General features: G+C 41.0%; 1 long non-coding RNA gene across 1 annotated transcript in view; it reads left to right on the top strand.

Moving 5' to 3' along the window:
• The window catches only part of LOC118659282, a 58,788-nt gene that overhangs the window by 18,556 nt on the left and 18,699 nt on the right, over positions 1–21,533 (top strand). Inside the window, exons 2-3 of the long non-coding RNA XR_004968482.1 lie at positions 17,683–17,738; positions 18,096–18,216. This is a non-coding gene — a long non-coding RNA (uncharacterized LOC118659282). The remainder of the gene's footprint in view (positions 1–17,682; positions 17,739–18,095; positions 18,217–21,533) is intronic.

Raw genomic sequence — 21,533 nt, forward strand, 5'->3', positions numbered from 1 at the left:
AGCCTTTTATTAGATAGGATAGATTGACTACATTAAGGATGCATATTTTCAGAAAAACCACTATAAGATAATATAAAAATATATGACTAATAACATACTAGAGAAGACAAATCTAATAATAAAGATACTTTTTTAATGGCCCCCCACCGCAAGAGCTCTGAGCCTAAAATTTCACATCGCTTCCTAACCCTGACTCAGTGTTCAAAAACATTAACAAATTTGTGGATTGTTCAAGTTTCTTACCTTTTCCCCCTACTTTGAGTTAAGAATTGTGTGTGTGTAATGTTTTTTGTTGTTGTTGTTTGCTTCTGCTTATTACTATTTTTGTAATTAGTGTCTTGAAATGAAGGGTATTGTATTAGGCTGCCAAAACCTTTGTTAGAGAAATTTTATCTCTTTAAACACAATTAAAAGGTGATTCATTATCTGTTCTAAAAATTAGAAGACAGTTATGATTATAACTCAAATATTGTGAATTGTTTTAAAGTAATTTCATTAAACATTTTTTCATTTTGTAAAATAAGTCCCCACTCCCCCCATTTAATATGGAATTTTGGTTCTTATTTTAAGTTAATTTACTTTGTATGGCCTTTATCTGGGATCAGTTTCCCTTGGATGATGAAGGCTTACACTTGAAAAATGCATTATGTTTGGGGAAACAATGTAGTTTGGTATATGGCATTCAGGAACTATTGTCATTTAGTGGAATTGCCGTACAGGTCAGAGGACAGCTCTGGCCAGGTGGCTCAACTGCTTGGAGCTTTGAAAGGTTGTGGGCTTGATTTCTGGTCATGGCACTTACCTAGGTTGCAGGTTCCATTCCCTGTCGGGTCATGCACAGGAGGCAACCAATTGATGTTTCTCTCTTACATCGATGTTTCTCTCTCTCTCTCTCTTTCTTTCCCTTCCTCTCACTCTAAAATCAATAAAAACATATCCCCAGGTGAGGATTAAAAAGAAATTGTTTTTTTAAAGAAAGTACTAAACAGTCATCTTAATATCTATAGGTATTAGCTCATATGGTTAGACTGCACATGAAACTATTCATTGGGCCACAGTCATAATTTTTCCCAGGGTTGATATTTAAAATTATTTACAAACTAGGGGCCCAGTGCATGAAATTCGTGCATGGTAGGGTCCCTAGTGGCTGCCGGCTGCTGGCCAGGGCCACCCTTCATTCTGTGCCGCCCCCTGGTGGTCAGCACACGTCATAGCAAGTGATTGAACTCCTGGTCAGTCGAAATCCCAAGGGGACACTTTGCATATTAGGCTTTTATATATATACTAGAGGCCCGGTGCACAAAAATTTGCGCACTCAGGGGGGAGAGGGGGTCCCTCAGCCCGGCCTGTGCCCTCTCGCAGTCTGGGACCCCTTGGGAGATAACGACCTGCTGGCTTAGGCCTGCTCCCCGGTGGCAGAGGGCAGGCCCAATCCCTAGGTGCAGCCCCTGGTTGGGCTCAGAGCAGGGCCGGTTGGGGAGTTGGGGCACCGCCCCCTGTCATGCACAGAGCAGGGTGGATCTGGAGGTTGCAATGCCACCTCTGGTCACGCTCAGAGTACGGCCGATTGGGGGGTTGGAGCACCACCCCCTGTCACACTCAAGGCAGGGTCGATAGGGAAGTTGCGGTGCCACTCCTGTCACGCACAGAGCAGGGCGGATCAGGGGGTTGGGGCGCTGCCCCCTGTCATGCACAGAGCAGGGCCCGTCAGGGGGTTGGGGAGTTCCCCCCTGTCACACACAGAGCAGGGCCGATCAGGGGGTTGAGGAGCTCCCCCCATCACGCACAGAGTAGGGCCAATAGGGGAGTTGGGGCACCACCCCCTGTCACACACAGAGCAGGGCGGATCAGGGGGTTGGGGCGCTGCGCCCTGTCATGCACAGAGCAGGGCGGATCAGGGGGTTGGGGCACCGCCCTCTATCACCCACAGAGCAGGGCCAATCAGGGGGTTGGTGCGCTGCACCCTGTCACACACAGAACCACAGGGCGATCAGGGGGTTTGGGCGCTGCCCCCTGTCACGCTGATCCCGGTGCCAGGAGGCCTCGCAGCTCCGCTGATCCCGGTGCCGGGAGGCATATTACCCTTTTACTATATAGAATAGAGGCCTGGTGCATGGGTGAGGGCTGGCTGGTTTGCCCTGAAGGGTGTCCTGGATCAGGGTGAGGGTCCCGCTTGGGTGCCTGGCCAGCCTGGGTGAGGGGATGATGGCTGTTTGCATCTGGTCACACACCCTTTAGGGTGGGAGTCCCCACTGGGGTGGCTAAGGGGCTGAGGGCCGTTTTCAGGCTGACGGGTGACTGAAGCTCCCAACCGCTCCTTTTTTTCTTTTCTTTTTTTTTTATTCTGGGCCAGCTTTAGCTCTGAGGCCTTGGCTGCTGAAAACAGGTTTCTGGCCTTTGTTTACCATCTGTATTTGATACAATGTTGTGGTCCGGCTGGCTGAAGCCCAGCTGAGTAAAGCAGGTTTCTGAGGTTTTGTTTATCTTCTATATTTGCAACATAGTTGCTTAGAGTTGCAGCTGAGAGGCCGGCAAGTCAGGCGGGGAATGTTGGAGTCCTCCGTCACTGAAGCAAGCAAGCCTCCCTGTTTGCATCAGCTGCCTGGCTGCCGGCTGCCATCTTGGCTGGCAGTTAATTTGCATATCACCCTGATTAGCCAATGGGAAGGGTAGCGGTCGTATGCCAATTACCATGTTTCTCTTTTATTAGAGTAGACTAGAGTCCTGGTGCACAAAAATTTGTGCACTCTGGTGGGAGGGGTCCCCTCAGCCCAGCCTGTGCCCTCTCACAGTCTGGGACCCCTCAGGGGATGACCACCTGCTGGCTTAGGCCTGCTCCCTGGGGGGTTGGGCCTAAGATGGCAATCAGACATCCCTCTGGCAGCCCAGCAGCCCTCGGGAGATGTCCACTTGCCAGTGGGGAGCAGGCCTAAACTGCAGTCAGACATCCTTAGCGCTGCTGAGGAGGCAGGAGAGGCTCCCACCACCACCGCTGTACTGGCAGCCATCAGCCTGGCTTGTGGCTGAGCAGAGCTCCTCCCATGTAAGAGCGCCCTGACCACCAGAGGGCAGCTCCTGCATGAGTTTCTGCCCCCTGGTGGTCAGTGTGTGTCATAGTGACCAGTCATTCCCAGTCCTTCTGCTGTTAGGTTCAGTTTGCATATTACCCTTTTACTATATAGGATAGAGGCCTGGTGCATGGGTGGGGGCCAGCTGGTTTGCCCTGAAGGGTGTCCTGGATCAGGGTGGGAGTCCCGCTTGGGTGCCTGGCCAGCCTGGGTGAGGGGCTGATGGCTGTTTGCAGCTGGTCACACCCCCTTCAGGGTGGGGGTCCCCACTGGGGTGCCTGGCCAGTCTGGGTGAGGGGCTGAGGACCGTTTTCAGGCTGGCGGGTGACTGAAGCTCCCAACCTTTCCTTTTTTCTTTTTTTATTCTGGGATTTATTTACCTTCTATGGCTGTCACTGGAACTGAGGGCCTGCTTTAGCTCTGAGGCTCAGCTCCAGCTCTGAGACCTCGGCTGCTGAAAGCAGGTATCTGGATTTGTTTGGCTTCTATAATTGAAACACTGTTGCAGCTCCAGCTCTGAGGCCAGACTGGCTGAAAGCAGGTTTCTGGAGTTTGTTTAGCTTCTGTAATTGCAACATTGTTTCTTAGACTGCAGCTCAGAGGCCGGCAGCGGCAGGCAGGGAACCTTGGCTTCCTCCATCACTGGAGCAAGCAAGCCTCCTGTTCGCTTCAGCTGCCTGGTTGCCTGCCGCCATCTTGGTTGGCAGTTAATTTGCATATCTTGCTGATTAGCCAATGGGAAGGGTAGCAAAGTTACGGTTAATTACCATGTTTCTGTATTATTAGATAGAATAAATTAAGTCATGGGCACTGATCAATCAAAATGAATGTCTTCTATAAACAAATGGTAGGGCCATACTGGGGCATTTCAGGCAAACAGACAAATACTACTCTGTTTTGGCTGTTTTGTTTCTCTCTAGGTCAGCATCATACTGCATTCCTACCCCTAGCTTCCTAGAAAAATAATTATGCTGATATCACACTAACCAAAGGAAGAAGGTGAATTCCCTGTCAAACCATTTGAGAGTCTAAAGCTTAGTACTAAAACATTTAAAAAGACTTCAGAAAACTTTCCCCTACGTCCATTCAAAAAATCTTTTTTTTTGGCGGGGGGTGGTTGGGAGGAGGAAGGGGAGGTCAGGATGACATTCCCAGGGGAAAATTGAATAGCTAGGAAGAGGATGGGGCTTTTGTTCAATCTGCATTCTGAGAGATTGCACCTGGGATACATTAGACTTAAATTCCAGAGGTTAAAAAACAATGGTTTAAAAATCAATTAAGTTATATTTTTTTCTTTAAAATGGTGGTGGAGAGAGAAAGAAGTCTATATATACTATACAGTCCTGGACATTGGCTTTGTGCAATACTGACTGCTAAGAAGCAGAACCTTGACTTTGAGGATGTTTTCAATGCACTGTTAGTCCAGGCCCAGGCCCAAGGTTTGTGCAAGTCGTGGCCCTAAAATGAGTGTCTCCTTTATTTTTTTTCACTGGCCACCTCAATTTCCATATCCTAGTCCTGTCCTTGTATTAGATCTGTGATCATAAACTGAGAAGTCCTACTTCCTTTTTCCTAGGAAACGCAGATTGTTCAAACACTGCATTCCCTTGTTCAGAATTGTTTTCACTATTTTCTTATGCTCATTTACTTATTTATTTGTCTCCTTATATTTTCAAAATTATACAAATAATATATAAATTTATGCTTATAAAACAATCCCTTAAGTGCAGAAATACAGAGAGGAAGAAAGTGAAGATCTCCTTTCAGTTCCTCCTTCCATCCAATTCAATTCTTTCTGTAGAGATCATTGTTGCTATGGCAGTCCTTCCATGCATTTATATATACACTTATGTGTGTTTGCCTATACACACTTAAAATTAATATAATAATCCTTTATATATTGTTTTGCAACTTTTTTCCCCTGTTTTTTAAACCTCACAGTGTATTTTGCAGTTTTCTATGATAGGAGCTACAGCAGGATCCTAGTCTTTTTAAATGTTATATGATCATGTGTTCAAAACCAGTATCATGCTACCATGTATTGAGTACCTGCTATGTGCCAGACTATGTTCTGGCTTTTTAGAGTGAAATCTTATTTAATTTTCACAATAGCCCTACAGAAAATGAAATTTGTCATCTTCTTTTCAACCTGGTGGGAAAATGAATCAATGAGAAGCTAAGCAATTTGGCCAAAGTCACTAAGCTGGTAAGCAGTGGAGCTGAGATGTGAACCCAAGCAGCCTGGTTCTGGAGACTTGATTCCAACCACTCCTGGTATAAATATATAATTCTCTTTATGTAGTATACCCCATCTTCATGGACATTTAGGTTCGAATTTTAGATTATTATAAATGCCATTTCATCAAAAATCCTTATTTGTCTTTTTCTGCATGTGCAAATATTTCTGTGGCATAGAGCCCTAAAAATGTGTTCTCTGGGTCAAAAGCCGTGCACATTTTAAAGTGTGATAGTTCAAGTAAGAGGAGGCCTGTTGCATGTGGTCATTATTGACCCTGACCAAGATCTAATTCAGAGCAAGTTATAACAGGTACATCTGCAAAACTTGAGAAACGCTGAACTCTGAAGCCCAGTCTATCTTTCTATACCATGATCTCATCCTCAGACCCTGCAAACTCCTCCCCTGATCTGTCTCCATGGAGAAGTTGGCTAGTCCACATATCATTCTGCCCCAGATTTCTGTTTATTTCATTTTCATTTGACTTGTTTCATAATGATGCAATTAGCATGTGGAGGAGGTCTGATTGCCCAGGGGATTGTAAGTGGGAACAGAGTTCCATCTCACTGGGACCTCTTCAGATCTTTTTGGTAGGTTGGACTCTTACAGTGCTCTTTTTTATGCTTACTCTTGTGGTCACAAGAATATAAACATGTTTTCTGCCTTTTTTCTTGTTATTCATTTAAAGAGCCTATAGTCTTTTTTTCCCTTAAATTTTCTAATTTAACTCTTTACTTTTACTTATTAATCTTACTACATTTCTCTCTTCCACTGTAACGTATTCACTTTCTAAACAATATTGAATACTCAACAAGGATATTATTTATACAAGGTCACATATTTATGGGAAGGGTCTCATTTAGCTGGGTGACTTCACTGGGTCTAGAGAGCTGGAATTTCTGAGTGGTCAAGTATCTTTGCCTTGATTTACTGGAGATGCAAGCATGGATTTACATCTGAGTGCCCTGGGCACAGAGAGAGTAGGGGATATGATACAGAGTGTGCAAAATCATGTTTAACATGAACACTTCTCTCTCTTGTGGACTACATGAAAAGTCCCACCTGGATAAGTAAAAAAGGACATTTTTTAAGGGACTCACTCTGTTATAATTTTCAGAGAAGACAGAATTTGAGCTTATAGGCTGTGCTTGTTGGTAGAATTATATTCTGCTTTCCTGAGAAATATTGTTTATGCTTATACCTCAAAGCAATCTATGCTCCATTGGGCCCTTAATAAATATTTGATATTGTGTTTTGTTTCCTTTCCCTCTGGTAAACTGATGGTAGAAAGTCTGAGTCAGGTGTTTAAGAGAAATTCAGTTACAAGCCTCTCTTCATTTTTATGTGCACCATAAAAACTCCCTCACTCAGATACATTTAAAAAATTTTTAACTCTCCATTGCCTGTTTAAGTAGTGACCTTTCTCATCCCTCTGAAGACAGAAATTAATATAGAACTCTTATCATTGAGTTAAAGTCAATTCCTAAAAGATGACTTTGACCTATTTCCAGATTCTTGTGAGCTTCTCCCTTAAAATTATTCTCCACCTGTGTGAGCAGGGGTGAGGGGGCATGAAGACAGGTCTCCTCCCCCCACCCCTATATACAGGGAAAAGTCTGCTGGTGACTGTGCAGTATAGTGAGCAGCAGTCAGACTTGAGCCAACAGCAAAAATGGAGCCAGTGGAATTGAGGGTTCTCCTGAAAATAGTGCCTTCTGTTATCATGAGTTCTGCTCTCACACAGAATAAGCCACAAAGGAATTCTGAGTTCTGCAGCATTTTCCAGGTTTACTCCATCTCTTGTAATCTCTTCATTAGTAGGAGAATGCCCAGAGTTATGTTAACAAAACACAAAGGCAGCTTTGCTATGGACAATAAGTAAATGTTCTTGCATTTATTGATGAGATTTGAGATACACACTCTGTTTCCTATTAAAATCTAATGTCATAGGAAAAAGCATTTTTGGAAAAGAGAAACCACTAGACAAAATGTTATGAAAGAAGTTGTAATATTCAGCGAAATATCTACCTTACGCTCTCTTGGCTAACTAGACATTGTGAGACCAGATTAATTGAAAAAGACAGAAGCTGTACATTACCTAGTTTGCTGTTTAAGTTACAGACATTGCTCTTTGTCTCTGGTAATTGAAACCTTATTATTAAGAGGCTGGAGTTTGAAATTATAGCCATTTGGTTACTGAGAACTCCTGTTTTCCATTGGAGTAAGAAAGTGTCCTGATAAAAGGTAAGATCATCATTATCATCATCACTGTCATCATGACAATACATTCTCATTGAGGAAAAGACCACTTTGAAGTTATAAGCACCTATGGATTTTCATATCTCTCCCTGGCAGTTTTCATATATGTTTTTTAAAAGCATGGCAGTTTCCATAGGAGAGGTTAACACTGCTCATCCTTTTGATCTAATAGGCAAGCAAACTCTGTGTTTCCTTTCTGACTCTATAGTTAGGAAAATATACCCCACTTTCCTGTGGGATGTGATTACATGGAAGGAAGCCACTGCAGATCTCTTTCTGTAGGTTGACATCATGAGCTATACTAATCATATACATGAATCACTATTAATATCCTGCTTCTAAATCAAGCAGAATCAAAGAGGTCTCTGAATAATCTATCCATCTACCACTGAGATTAGCTGTGTATTTACAAATAAATACTTTTTTTTTTTTTGCTGGGTTATCTCTGGAAAATCTTATTAAATAGGGAAGGAGCTTGTCTGGGCCAGAATCCTTCAAGTAAGAGAACATATTCAAATCGCTGATAATTCTGAATTAGTAGTATTTTTTAGGCTAAGATTTATTTAAACAGAGATGAGAAGATTTCTATTCCTATTTAACTTCAGTGTGAAATTTTAAAATGGATTTATTGGTTTCTTTGACTATTCTATTGAAAGAAAGGGGAGAATTTAAAACATATATGGAGTTTCTGTTTTGTTTTGAGATTGTCTGTACTAGAATGAGAAAGGAGCACATCCTGATCTTGAGGCAGTTGAGTTGCTGCCCTGACATTTTGCTGATCCCAGGCTCCCTAGAGCAGCTGCTGGCTGGGACTACTCCTTGAGTAGCTGATCCTCAGGAACCATGACAAACAATCTGTCCAGTTTTGAATATTGCCTCTGCCTGGAATCATGTGCAGATAGGCTCCACTGACAGCCTGGATCTAGGCTGAGTTTATTCATACTGTTTTTAAGGCCCCGAATATTGAACTTCCGGCCTTGGGAGTTGGATCTAGAACTCCTCAATGGTTAGTACTCCCAGGGCTAGTTCTACCTGTCCTTGGTTTTCTTCTCTGCCCATCAACTCATGCCTGTAGCAGACATGACAGGCATATCTTCAGGAAAGGAAAAATGCAAACAGAATTGAATATGAGACCTCAAACAATTATGTAGGCAAATCTCCCATAATCTCCTAAAGTAAACTTAATGGTTTTAAGTTTCATCTTCTGTTTAGGGTTTTATAATACTCCTTTCTATTTAAATTGATAACTGAGAGCTGAATAGGTTTTCAGCTGCAATGCAATGAGTGATTAAGTTATAAGCCACTGGATGTCACTCTTAAGCTATGCAAGTGTGGCTGTAGTAGAGATTTTTCCATAGCGAATTGCAAGTGGATAGCCAGGGGTAGAAACTAATTAAACTCTTTGGGCATGTACATTTGCAATGTCAGTGAACTATGGCAGAGGTTGGTTTCTGTGTATCTTCTCCAGAATCTCTCAGAGGCAGTTAAACTAATACTAAATCCCCTCAGCACCAAAAGCCAAAAAGACATTCATTTATCCATTCAAGACATACCTTAATCACATACTATAAGCAGGATAATGGGCCAATGAACTACGGGTACCAGAACAAGTAAATCTGCATCATGCATACATTCAACGTACTGCAATTCAACTGTGGTAAAAGAAAATGAAAGAAAATACTACCTTTTATCCCATTCAATGACTTTATGCCTGAGAATAATTTTGCCTATTGTCTGTCAGCTTCAAGCCTAGGATTTTATATTCTGCTCTGATACTGGGGCTGAGACTATGTAAACTACATTTCCCAGTCTTTTTTGCTGCCTGGCTTCTGGTCAGGGTCTGCCAAATAGAGACACTGGCAGGAGATTAGAAGGTACTAGGAGAGCAGAAGGAATATTCTTCCTGTTTTCAGTTCCAGTCAGCTTCCCTCCAGCCAGTGGTATTCATGTAGGACTGCAGCCTCCAGCTTATTTCAGCATTTTTAGCACCAGTTCTACTGTGGTCCTTCTGGAGCTGTTAATAGTGACTGTGCCACACTTCCTCTTAGAACTCGCTGTCAAAGTTCAAGTGGCAGTCATGATGTCCCTCCTCCCACCTCCAGAGGTGCCAGAACCAGCTGAGCTGTGGTACACTGCGGTTCTGAGCACCTGCTCTGTGGAGACACTTCCCCAAGCTCCCAGGTTCTATCTGTTAACACCATTTTTTCTCTTTTACTCTCTCAGCCCAAAGAGTGGCAGCTGCTTCCCAAGCAATTATTACCAGGGTTACCTTAGCAACCTTTTTTGCTTTTTCAGTCTTCCAATCACTGTACAACTCATCCCCTGTATTAAGTCACCTCTATCTGAAATACCTAGCATGGTTTCTGCTCTCCTGATGTGATCCTGGCTACAGTAAACATGAAACAACAGACATGAATGTTCTCTTTCCTGTCAGTATCAGATTTTGTGTACTTCTCATGGTGGAGATATCTTATAACCTTGAATAAGATTCTAATGTTTATATTTTTAAACAATATGGCCCCTAATCACAAACCAACTGGTAGTCAGCTAAAACAACAAACAAAAACAGTAGAATGCAAAGCTTCATACAATTAAAAGATGTAGTGATTGCCCAGCCAGCATGGCTCAGTGGTTGAGCATCGACTTATGAACCAGAGTTCATAAGACCAGGAGTTCAGAGTTCCATTCCCTGTCAGGGTACATGCTCAGGTTGTAGGCTTGATCCCCAGTGTGGTGTGTACAGGAGGCAGCTGATCAGTGATTCTCTCATATCATTGATGTTTCTATCTCTTTCTCCTTCGCCCTTCTTCTCTGAAATCAATGAAGATATATTAAATGGGGGAAAAAAGGCAGGTACACACTGATCTGTTTCAGAAGAAACCTAGCTATGTTGGACTTCATGAAAAATGGTCTCCAAATTGTCCTAAGAGATTTCCAAGGATGATTTGACATATAACACTTTTGCCTTTCATGTTGAATTTAGACCCTGAATTTCTCACAACACAGGTCTCCACAATATAATTTTGCAAAATTAAGTAGGACAATAGTTCTTGCTTCCAGAAGCTTTCAATCTAGTAGAAGAATAGGCATGTACAAACGGAGAGACAATACCTAGCCATGTTTGATAGGAGCAGTTCCCAAGGACAAACCCATTTGTCGCCTGTTGGTAGTGAGACTTCAACAAATAGGCTGGAAGAATAGGAGGAGAACAGGCAACGTGATGCATAGATTCTGCTAGAAATTTCACTCACCTGCTTAGAATAGGAATTTGTTATTATTATCACTAGTTCAGTTTTAAAGACCTATTTGGAAGAAGATGCTTGCCCAATCATAGTTTTGCTTAGTATATAATCTTATCTACTCCAAAGGTATTTCAGTGCCATTTAATTTTATTTTTCTCAGTGACATTAGCGAATATCTGACTCCTTCCTCAAGCCCCCTCAATAATATTCTTTAAAGGTTTAACAGACCAGTGTTAATTCTTCATTTGTGTTATCAGTTTCTTGAAGTTTTTATTTTCATTTAGTTTGTTTGTCCCTCTGTCCCCCCTCTAGAAAACAGGTGACTATAATGCCTTCTTCCAATTTATGTCAGCCCTGACCCTTCATGTCTCACTTCTGGAGCCGATGAAATGATCATTGTCCTTTCAGCACAGAACACCAGGCTTAGGAAGACAAGAAGAGAAATCTTTCAGCTACAGTGCTGGGACCATCAGTCCATGGGAGCTTTTGAACCTTAGTGCATTTCATCCTCTTACCAGGTCATTTATCTTTGAAGGTGGTGACATACTAGGGTGAGAGATGACCTAATGATGAGGGACGTCTTCATAAGTTATCATTTAAAGAAGTGGTTTTTGAAGAATAAAGGAGGAGATGTGGGAGGGGGATTAGCAGTAAACTCTTTTCTTTAACTACTAAATCTTTTGGGATTCATACTTTTTTTTTCAAAATATATTTGCCTAAAAGTCCTCTGGGGTTCATTTAAATGAGAAGAGCAAGAGGGAAAAAGAGGGGTTTGAAGAGAGGGTATTTGTTGCCTTTTTCTCGTGATTTTTATGTATTTGAACAGTTTTTGTCCTGCCAAGTGATTTAGTTTGAGGGATTTATTCCCTGATTTTGAACAGTGGTGTTTTCCCTGAAAGTGCCCCTCCTGTTACTTTGAACTATGTCAAAGTATGCTGCATGCATAATTCTGTTCATTTATCTGCTCTCTTTATGGCAACTCATTCCAGATGAATGTGAAAACCTGAGAGGCACTAATACAATGGAAGTAATAAACTTATGTAAAACTGGTTTTACTTTACCCTAAAACAAAATACCTATGTAACTATGGCTTGCTGAGTAGAATGTAAAGCTTTTTACAAATGAAGGATCTAATGAGGTACTGATATGTTTTGAATATTGGTCCATGAGATTGTTAGAAGAACTTGGCTGCCTTACAATATTACGTTATAAAAAACTTCAATGTAGAGTAATACAATTCATATACACCTTAATGGGAACCTCCTGGCTCTGACTCACAGCAAGAAATGAAGCCAAATACTCCAGTCCATAGTGCTTGTTCAAGTTCCTGGGTTTAAATCCGGAGTCATATTTACTTTGCATTCATTTTCTGAAGTGAATGATATTCATGGTGGCCAGGATTCCAGGTATGGAACACTAACGGATAGTTAGGAGATACTTCACCTTTCAAAAAAATCAATGTAAAAGATTTTTAGAAGGTAAGCCAGAAGAGACTTTATTTCTAAACAGAAAAGACATAGGCAAAAGCCAACAAGGAGAAATTCACTTGAGGAATTTAACTTTATTTAGATGTCATCCAACCAGCATATGTGAAGAATAATAATGCTAGTTTCCAAAAAAAAGAAAAAAATAATTAATGGAGTTAAATCTTAGACTGTAGTACCTAGACCATGAGAGGATATAAAAGGAAGCTCAAACTACAGTCAGTTAATCAAATAAAACTGTCACACCAGCTATTAGTATTATTTGAGTTAGGCAACTGGTTGATTGACTAGTCATTTTGCTATCTTATAAAATGAAACCGGGAATAAGTTTAATGTTAGTCCTATCTGTGTAATATGATTAAATTACTTCAGGACAATCAAATTAATATGTTTTACAGGCCCCACAATTGATTGTGTTAAAGATAATTTAATCCATAAGTGATACAGTAAAATTCTCTCTTTGAGACAGGCCCCCATGGCTGGTTCAACTATGGTTATTTTAGTTGTGAAAACACAGTCTCGGTCTCCATGACATAAGCAATACAGGTGGTTGGGGCAATTATCCAAGTACTCTAATTCAGAGAAAACATTTGCTCTTCTGGAAATTACCTGGGTCATTTGACATGTGTTTTGCTTGAACTAGTTCAATAATTTTTCCAATCCTTTACTCTGCTTTTGCCAGATACACACAACCTTATGATGTCTAGACATAAAATATAAGCCAGAGATGCAGGATTTTCTTTGCTATAGAGCTTAACCAGGACTTTTCTGAGCTAACAGGTGTAGTATTAACTAAAATTAGGAAAAAATATTTGTTGACCTAAGTCTTTGTTGTACAGGAAGTGTGTAGAGTGAATAGCAGAGATCATGGCTGTTCTAGGTCAGGAACCAGAATGCCATAATACCAGTACTTAGCTTGCAATCAAACCTATTATATAATAGGACCATCCACACCAATGTTTTTAAAAAATTTTATTAATCATTCTATCCAGTCATGATTCCACTAACTTAGAAAAAAAATCACCATTTTGAAAGACATGTACATGATTATAGTAGGAAATACAAACTTATATGTCAAGACAAGATGGCTAAATTAAATGCCTGAGTGTAATATAATATGGAGTGGTGCAGGCTATTGCAATTGTAATATTCATGCCCCATCTAGAGGTGGCATCCATTACTCAGCTTTAGTCAATGGAGACTATCTATAATAATAAAAGTATAATATGCAAATTGACCAAACAACCAAACAGCAGAATGACCATCTGGACGACCTTCCGGATGACCACGCTATGACATGCACTGGAGCCAGGCCAGCCAGGTGGGTGTGTTGGGGGTCCCCACCATCGCCCCACAATCGCCCACAGAGGGAGGCCCAGGCCAGCCAAGCAATCGCACCCCACGCCTGTCGCCCGTCCACTAGTGGCAGTGGAGGGGAGAAGCAATGGTGGGGAAGCGGGGATAGCGCTGCACAGATGGCAAGTAGTGACAGTGGCAGTGCGGGGCCAGCTGCTGGCCGCTGGGGAAAGGAAAGTGCTGGTCAGGCCTAGGGACCCTACCCAAGGGATCCCAGATTGCGGATTGCAGATTGATAGAGGGCGCAGGCCGGGCTGAGGGACACCCCTCCCCCCACCCCACCCCACACCCTGCACAAATTTTATGCACGGGCCTCTAATGTATAAATATGGTCCCAGTCTTTCTAGACTTTCCATTTTTTAATGAAAGTCAGAAACCTAGATCTTCATATAAATTTTCCCAATGGTTAAAATGCTGGCAACATCTTGTAGTTCATGAGAGCCAATTAATAATAACATGCCATCTCTTATCTTGAGTACATTGCCAATTGAGAAATGAGTAAGACAGGAATAAGACAGATGGAGATCAGGATGTCAACATTATTTCTGATAAAACTCATTGAAGAACAAGGCTAAATCTGCAGCCAATTATCTTTTCTCATCACTACCCTCCCCAGAAGAAACGTGTGTGCAGAACTTCCTTGTAAGGGAAGAGGGATCATAGTGCTCTCAGACTGTTAATAGATGAGGAGCTGGATATTAAGAAATGAGGACCAATGAATACCAGATCTAGCCTCCTACCCATCAGGGAGGGAGATGAGAAAGCTTGTAGTGTGAAGTCCCCCCTACTGCCACCATCATTTACCCATGAAAATATAAGGTATAAGTCCAGGGGAATGAGGTATAAGGGGAATGAGATAAATATAAGGTATAAGTTCCATATTGTAACAACCAGTTCATTTTTCAAAATTCTCTGCAAATGAAACACAACTAGACTCAGCCCACAGATACCCAATTTTCAATATCAGGTTTATACTTGTTTTGGTTTTAAATTTGTAGGTTAGTTGCAATTATTGGAAGTAAAAGGTTGCAGTAATAGGCTTGGTTTTCCCAACAATATATGTCAGGAAATAGATTTCAGTTGATGTCCAATGCTGTACTCTATTTACCTGGCTCCAGTTCTGACTTCCCATTTCTCTCCCACTTATGCATTAGTTTCATATATGCTAAGAGTGTTAGCTTCCAATTTCTGTCCTTGCCTCACCATTCTAATTTAACATCTGAAGTAGTTTTCCTGGCGACTATTTTGACTTCTCCATGATTCTGGTTCCTCCTCCCCTACCCATTTCCAGCCATGATCCCTAGAGATGGTTTGAATAAACACTCTATTAGGTTCAACACCAGAGACCCCCTCAGAATGTGTGGTTCTCCCATTAGGCTTGCTCCAGACCATTCAACAGGAAATGGCATTCATAGTTTTTCCATTATCGGTGGTTCTGGAAATGTTTATTAAATACATTGTGCAATGAGTGGACCATTGGCTGAGGCAGTGATATTTGTCATAACAGGATCAGTCTTGTTCTAATAGTTTGGCGTTGTAGATGGGTTTTTTATTCAGCAGAGAGAAAACAAAGTCATCCTTGATGGAAATGTCTCAAGAAAAATTATTTCCTCCCTAACATGGCTGAATCTCAAGAAGTATTTTTAAAATCTAGCTTTCGTTTTTATAAAACTCCTCTCTTAGAATCATAATTGACGAAAAAATCATTTACATTTTAGTGTAGCCGTGATCTGGTGCATTTTACATGTGTAGCCCTGATTCACTGCTTGCTCTTTGGTGTGTTTTTGATTATTTAAGAGCTGGTTTTTTTAGGCATATGACATCTACATATCAAAATGATGACCCTTTCCTTGCATACTACTTCTGGAATGTCCTCATCTGGAGCTTTCTCCCACTATATTCAAGGGAGGTCTGGTGGTTTACGCAGAGTGCTTTGAAGAGGATGCTAAACAGGATGCTGGAACCCATGTTTGGTGTTGTCCTTTTTTGTTCTAAGATGACCCCAATAGATAATTTTTTTATGTATGTGTGGGGGGGATAATCTCAGTCCTGGATTCTCAGCCTGCTCAGCTTTGTGCCTTGAATTTCTGCTCCAGCCAACATAACCCAGTAAGGAAGTTAATCTCCACCAAGGCAGGCAGGAGGCCAAAATACTAAGGCCCGCCAGCCACGAGCAATGTAATGAGTCAGGCTGGAAGTCATAGGTTCTAACTTGGGTGAGCATCCACCATCCACCAAAACTTGGTTACCAAATGGGTTTCATTTATTGAGTAACTATGGTTTTGGAACTGCACTAAGTGTTTTTTGTTTAATATTATCTCTTCTAATTTAATCCTTGCTACATCCATGAGATAGGGATTCTCAGATATTAAAAAAGTCAGGCTCAGAGTATTTAAAGATATACACAGGGCCACACAGCTAGGTAGTAACAGAGCAAGAATTTTACTCTGGGTATCTGATCCAGTGCCTGTCAAACAATACCCATTGGCCAGACTCTATAATTTTGCTTTCCCTAGGCCAATGATGGCGAACCTTTTGAGCTCGGCGTGTCAGCATTTTGAAAAACCCTAACTTAACTCTGGTGCCATGTCACATATAGAAATTTTTTGATATTTGCAACCATAGTAAAACAAAGGCTTATATTTTTGATATTTATGTTATATATTTAAATGCCATTTCACAAAGAAAAATCAACCAAAAAAATGAGTTCGCGTGTCACTTCTGACACGTGTGTCATAGGTTCGCCATCACTGCCCTAGGCATTCATTTCAGTATTCCAGCTCTCCATTTGGTTGGGAGCTCTGGCACTTGCCTAGCTTTTAGTAACTCTACCCAGGTTGATTTAGAGCAACCATCCGTTGGGTGGCCCTGACTGTATCTTTTAGCTTGAACTCTCAGTTAGAGACTGCTTCAATTTGCTAAGGCTTTCATATCAAAATTAGAGGCCCAATGAACGAAATGCATGCAAGAGTAGGCCTTCGCAGCCCTGCTTCCTCCGGAAAGTTGTCCGGACCGGCCACTCAGTCGATGTGCATATTACACTTTTATTATTACTAGTATTGACTAGTATAGATACCACAGACTGGGTGGGTTAAACAACAGAAATCCATTTTCTTACAGTTTAGGAAACTAGACATCCAAAATAAAGGTGTCACATGTTTGCTTTCTTCAGAGGTCTTTCTCCTTGGCTTGCAGGCAGCTATCTTCTTGCTATGTCCTCACATGGTCCTTTACTGTGTGTGTGTGTGTGTGTGTGTGTGTGTGTGTGTGTGTGTGTGTCCTTGATATCTCTGTGTGTTGTAATCTCTTAGTATAATCAAATTGGATTAGAATCTACCATAACAGCTTCATTTTAGCTTAATTACCTGGTAAAGATCCTATGTCCAAATGCAATTCATTTCTGGGGTACTGGGGTTAGGGCTTCAATGTATACTTTTTCTAGGGAACACAATTTAGCCCATAACAGGGACTGAGAGCCTGCTAGTCATGAACTGATTACTCAGGTTTCCAGTACCAGTATTGTCTCTGACTGCTTTTGACTATCACTGCTGGCCCTGCTGGAACACACTGTTGACTGAACCACCCTGTAAGAGGGGACCTAAGATTGTGAAGTCAACTGGAAATTGAAACCTTAGCTTTTGTACCCCATTTCCCCACATCCTAATTTCCACCTCTTTCCCACCTGTCATTTCCAAAACACCTGCCATTGTGCCCATGACTAAAAAGACTAATTCTTAAGACCATTCTCTTAACATGGAAATTGTTCATGGGCTCTAGTTATATTGCAGATTAAAGATATATCTTTATTTGAGGCTCTTCATTTTCACCTTTATTTCACCTTTTCATATTTTACACCATACGATGACCCAGATACCTTATAGCTAGTGAGTGTTGAAAAGTATCTTTTTGAGGTCTTAGTGGTAGAATACAGCAGGTGTGCACATAAGCTCTGGGTAATCATTGGAGTGCCAACTTATTACTAAGTGACCTTGGGCATGTTTCCTGACCTCTATGTTGCACTTTCCTCATATGTACAGGAGGAAAAGTACTAACACCTCTCTGATGAATTTGTTGCTGGAATGTCTGGCCCACAGTAAGTACTCAAAAAATTTTTTATCTAATTTTTACAATTAGTGTGAGAGTTTATAGAATTATCTTTATCCTTTAGTGTTATTTTATTCTGGGTAATTTTTTGAAATGTGCATATGTGTATCATTTATGGCATTCTTTTATTCTACAAAAGATAAAAACTCAACTCAAACTTGTTTAAACATTGAAAATAATTTATTAGATTTTATAAATCAAGCAATTCATGGACATACCAGCTTCAGATATGCCTTATTCAGGGTCCAAACAGTGTCTTTAGAATGCAGTTTTTCTCTATACATTTCTCAGCTATGTGACCTTAGTGTTGTCTACATTTTAATGGCTCCTTTCTCATGCTTGAAAGACGACTCTCTTCATCTCTTGGAGCTGCCTGCTTCTATGTTGAAAGCCAGTGAAAAAGAGTAAGCAGCATCTTTATCCAGAATTTCCAGAAATCATTCTGTTGTCTACTTTGATTGCATTAGGTGAGTCCCTGGGTTCATCTTTGCTTTGATTAGTAATATTAGGATGCAGGACTTTGGCCAGGTCTGAGCCATTCACTCCATTCTGGAGTTAAGGGTAGAGTCAATTCTACTGGAAGCACATGGGTTGAATGTGAGGAAAATTGGGATATAACTACTAGAAGGAAGATAAAAAGATTCTAGACAGAAAATTATAGATATTCACAGCATGAATACATTAAAATAGACTTGGAGGACTTTGAGTGTAACTATGGGGACTCTAGTACATATTATAATTCAGTTCTCTGTGTGTCAAAACCTATTACATTGTATGACTAATTAGGTATAGCATTATATAGAAGACAGCACCAATTCATGAGATAGTGGATCTCCTAAATGAGCCAAGTAGACATATGTTAACATACATAATGCTGGGTGTGAGAGATTTTCACATTTTTGTTTTTAAGAATGGGGAAGAGGTCTTTGAACTTCTCCTTTTCATTACAAAAAGGGAATTATGGCTAGAGTTGGCCCTTTGGGTGGAGTCACTGTACATGGTTGAAAACCTGTTTCTCCTCTTTTGGTATACTGACCTGGTTTGGCTACATTGGGAGAAGTTCAGCCACCTGTCTTTGGATGCTTGTTTTCCACTATATCCTAAGAATGCCCAATTCAGCTGCAACTGCAGAGATAAGCACTCAAACTGATTGGATCTTGTTGAGATAGAATAGTCTTCCTACTGGCTTTTAGCTCATTTAAATCTGCATCATTGGCTATAGGAGCTCTCTATGTAATCGAGCCCAGTTTGCTTGAATTATGCTTTGGCATTTGGGGTTAAGTCCCCTCTATTTTGCCTCTTTCATTTAATACCTCCCTTGGAGACATTATACAGTAAGTAGTGTGTACCCAAGGTAAGAATTCAGGTAGTGCTAAGGCCCCTGGCTAAAATACCATCATGATATCTTTATGCCACCATTTAATTGCACCAAATTAAATGTTGCAAACAAAACTTTTGAGAATATTTATGTGTAATATTATTGTCTTTAAACTCCAGAATTAAAGGTCCAAAGAATGAACAAAAGGGAAATCAAAGGCACATTATATTGCTCATATGCTTGTAGAATATATATCAGTAGTCTGAGATGGGCTGTCAAAACTCCTTGGGGATGGGAGCATGTTGAGCATTTTCCACTTTCCCTCAGACATGTACTTTTGCTTTATTTCTCCTAAGCTCTAAAGGTTCCCAGGATTGCCCTAGCTGGTTTGGCTCAGAGGATAGAGTATTAGACTGAAGGGTCCTGGGTTCAGTTCTGGTCAAGGGCACTTGCCTGGGTTACAAGCTTGATCCCCAGTAAGAGGTGTGCAGGAGGCAGCTGATCAATGATTCACATCATTGATGTTTCTCTCTTTCCCTCTCCCTTCCTCTCTGAAATCAATGAAAATATATTAAAAATAAATAAAGGTTCCCAGGAAACTTGCAACCAGGAGAGCAGTGGGCAGCAGCAGCAGCTTGTCCTAGACTAACCCCCTGAAACTATCTCCAAGGGCCCTCCTTTTGCCTCTCCTTTCCTGAGTCCACGCAGCCCATTGTGACTTATTTCCCTTAGTGTGACTTCCTTTCCTGAGTCTAGACAGCCAGTCTAGGCTCACTCCTATTGCTGTGACTTTGTTTTTTCATCTTAAGCCCTTTCTTTGTTTCACTGTTCCCAGCTTTAATAAACACAAAACAACAACAACAAAAACAAAACACACACACACACACACACACACACACACACACACACACACACACGAAAAAAATCCCACAAAGGAATCTGGCTCAGAGAACCAAAGTTGAGTAAAACATCTTAATGGAACCAACTGTTTACTAATATGATTTCCATGGGAGAAATCTGGCCCCTAGCTCAAATTTTTTTTTTCTTAATACAAACTGATCTACTTAGAAGATTTGTTTTCTTAACCCAAAGCCTTAAAATTATTTTTGTGAAGTACACCACTGTTATACAGTGTGACTGTTGTCCATTTCTCTCGTTAGGAGAGAGTGGAAAACATCAAATCTTGTCAAATGAAGCAAAGGAAAAAAAATTAGTCTTTCATTTGTAGGAGAGAAAATAGCACTCCAGGGACTCAAATGTCTTCTCTGTATTACTAGGCAATCCCTAATTGAGCCCTTTCAAAAATCCCACTTCACAATTTATGTCTTAGAAATTCCCTCTAATTTAAAGTACTCAACAGTTTAGCATCTGAGAATGTCCCCTCCTGAGCTAGAAGGACTAATGATCAAAAAGGAACCTGTGAGATATAAAGATATTTAACATCTCTCATGTGAGTTCAGTGATTTAGAAGAGATTGATATGCCAGTTTGTTTTATTTTAATGACCTTTTCTGTATGTGGCCTTTCTGAATCCCATAATAACACTTTGTTTATACAGATAATTTTCTCTCCAGCAGGGGCTCTTACATGCTTTAATAACCTCTTCTCATAAATCAACTAGTATACTGTGAAGTTTGATGAGGTACAGAGGCTGGGAAGGTTTCCCTCAAGTCTGCCAACTGGGGCCATGATTGCTCTATTCTCCTCTCCCACACTTCCAAGTGGGCTGATGTTGGTGTAGGGACCGGGCAGGGCTTAATTGGGCAGGGAGGTCATCTCACAGTAGCCTGGGGTGAGTGCAAACTCTTTGAGGACCAGAGTGTCTAAGAAGGTCCCATGTGAAAAAGACAAAATCTGAATTTTATCCAGATCAAGGAAACCTTGGATGAAAGATTCTTGGGTTTGGCTTTGGTAATCTGTTAGGAGTGCCATACTTTTTATTACCCCCAGCCTTCCTTTACAATTTTAAATATCTTCTACACTGGGTGAAGTGAATTAGGAGGTATTCTTTTGGTTGCACAAGGTAGAAACAGAGCTCAGGTTGGAATAGACACAAAAGAAAAAATTATGGATGATATTACTGAGATTCTCAAAGAAGGCTTCAGATATTGTCTGATCCAAGGTATCAGATGATATCAAGGAGCTCTTTCTTTTTCTAATCTCTTGGCTTTGGTTTCTACTAGAAGTCTTCAGCCAGGCTTTTGACACATTGTGAGAAAAATGGCAGTTAGCAATCTCCTATTCCTATCTTTATAATTTAGGATTCAAGGGAACAGAGAGACCTTCTTCTTTCTCTTGGTATGTCTGTATCAAACTGTAAGGAGTGCACTGACACTGTGATTGATGATCTAAATAGAGCCACAGGGAATGGACTGTGTATGAGGATGGGTTTCTCAAAGTTGTCAGAGAAGGGAAATGCAAAAAATCTGCTGGACTGACCCACCTCTATTAGCTCTACACACCTCTT

Source organism: Myotis myotis, unplaced genomic scaffold, assembly GCF_014108235.1.
Source record: "Myotis myotis isolate mMyoMyo1 unplaced genomic scaffold, mMyoMyo1.p scaffold_m19_p_6, whole genome shotgun sequence".
Classification (NCBI taxonomy): domain Eukaryota; kingdom Metazoa; phylum Chordata; class Mammalia; order Chiroptera; family Vespertilionidae; genus Myotis; species Myotis myotis.